This window comes from Durio zibethinus, unplaced genomic scaffold, assembly GCF_047325235.1.
Source record: "Durio zibethinus cultivar Kanyao isolate XHJ-2024 unplaced genomic scaffold, ASM4732523v1 HiC_scaffold_307, whole genome shotgun sequence".
Classification (NCBI taxonomy): domain Eukaryota; kingdom Viridiplantae; phylum Streptophyta; class Magnoliopsida; order Malvales; family Malvaceae; genus Durio; species Durio zibethinus.
Window position 1 is genome coordinate 40,001 of NW_028322930.1, and position 2,500 is coordinate 42,500.

Sequence of the window (2,500 nt, forward strand, 5' to 3'; positions counted from 1 at the left end):
CAGCTTGCCTCGAGCACCATCGGCACACGCTCGGCCCTGGTGCGGTCGGTTGCCTCGACCACCATCGGCACACGCTGGGCCCTGGTGCGGCAGGTTGCCTCGACCACCATCGGCAGCCTCGACCACCATCGGCACACGCTGGGCCCTGGTGCGGGCGGTTGCCTCGACCACCATCGGCACACGCTCCGCCCTGGTGCGGTCGGTTGCCTCGAGCACCATCGGCACACGCTGGGCCCTGGTGCGGCAGGTTGCCTCGACCACCATCGGCACACGCTGGGCCCCGGTGCGGGCGGTTGCCTCGACCACCATCGGCACACGCTGGGCCCCGGTGCGGGCGGTTGCCTCGACCACCATCGGCACACGCTGGGCCCCGGTGCGGGCGCTTGCCTCGACCACCATCGGCACACGCTGGGCCCTGGTGCGGCAGGTTGCCTCGACCACCATCGGCACACGCTGGGCCCTGGTGCGGGCGCTTGCCTCGAGCACCATCGGCACACGCTCGGCCCTGGTGCGGTCGGTTGCCTCGAGCACCATCGGCACACGCTGGGCCCTGGTGCGGCAGGTTGCCTCGACCACCATCGGCACACGCTGGGCCCTGGTGCGGGCGCTTGCCTCGACCACCATCGGCACACGCTCGGCCCTGGTGCGGTCGGTTGCCTCGAGCACCATCGGCACACGCTGGGCCCTGGTGCGGCAGGTTGCCTCGACCACCATCGGCACACGCTGGGCCCTGGTGCGGGCGGTTGCCTCGACCACCATCGGCACACGCTGGGCCCTGGTGCGGGCGCTTGCCTCGAGCACCATCCGCACACGCTGGGCCCTGGTGCGGCAGGTTGCCTCGAGCACCATCGGCACACGCTGGGCCCTGGTGCGGGAGCTTGCCTCGAGCGCCATCGGCACACGCTGGGCCCTGGTGCGGCAGGTTGCCTCGAGCACCATCGGCACACGCTGGGCCCTGGTGCGGTCGGTTGCCTCGAGCGCCATCGGCACACGCTGGGCGCTGGTGCGGGCGCTTGCCTCGACCAGCATCGGCACACGCTGGGCCCTGGTGCGGCAGGTTGCCTCGATCACCATCGGCACACGCTGGGCCCTGGTGCGACAGGTTGCCTCGAGCACCATTGGCACACTATCGGCCCTGGTGCGGGCGGTTGCCTCGACCACCGTCGGCACACGCTGGGCCCTGGTGCGGGCGCTTGCCTCGAGCACCATCGGCACACGCTGGGCCCTGGTGCGGGCGGTTGCCTCGAGCACCATCGGCACACGCTGGGCCCTGGTGGGTTTAGGCACATCTTCAAATTTCTGCCGTGCCAATGCCATTTTTATGGCTTGTAAATTCATACAATGGTCCCCTAAGCCTTCACGTGAAGTTTCGTTGGAAGATGACTCGTTTTCTATTTTTCATGATTTTCGAAACTTTTTGCGGTTCGGGATTTTTTAAAATTTTTTTATAAGGATTTTTGGCCCCAAATTTTGTAGGCATGATCCTTCTATTTTTGTTGGCATGCACAAAAAAATTCAGCTAAAAACTCGAAGTAGAGAAGATTTTGTGACCGTTTGAAAAAAGTGTCCCCATTTCAGACACTTTAACGGCTACTGGTAGCAAACCTGTAAAATCTCAAATGCTCTTTAAGGGGGTGTGAATTCTCAGAGGTTTGATGAGGGATAGGGGGCCAACACAAGGCCAAGTACCAGCACCCATCGCACATCATGTGCGCACACCCCCCCGGCCCCCCTCCCAATCGCCGGAACCCCAATGCCGCCGGTCAGGTTCTCCGGCGGTACTCCGGCGATGCTCCGGCGATGCTGTCCCGAGTGAAAAAAATGCGGCACCAGCACATGCTGGAGCCAAGCATGGGCACCGTGGCTCAAAATCGAACTTCGGCCAAGGCCTCGACCATCAATGGCACATGATGGCGCATGGTGATGGCACATGCATCGACCATCATCGGCATAGGCTGCCCTTCGGTACGGGCACTTGCCTCGACCGCCATCGGCACAAGCTGGGCCCTGGTGTGGGTTGTTGCCTCGATCACAATCGGCACATGCTGAGCCTTGGTGCGGGCGGTTGCCTCGAGCACCATCGGCAGACCCTGGGCCCTGGTGCGGCCGGTTGCCCCGATAACCATCGGCACACGCTGGGCCCTGGGGCGGGCGCTTGCCCCCAGCACCATCGGCACACGCTGGGCCCTGGGGCGGGCGCTTGCCCCCAGCACCATCGGCACACGCTGGGCCCTGGTGCGGGCGGTTCCCTCGACCACCATCGGCACACGTTGGGCCCTGGTCCGGGCGGTTACCCCCAGCACCATCGGCACACGCTGGGCCCTGGTGCGGGCGCTTGCCCCCAGCACCATCGGCACACGCTGGGCCCTGGTGCGGGCGGTTGCCCCCAGCACCATCGGCACACGCAGGGCCCTGGTGCGGGCGGTTGCCCCGAACACCATCGGCACAAGCCGGCCCTTGGTGCGGGCTCCTGGCTCGACCACCATCGGCACACGCTGGG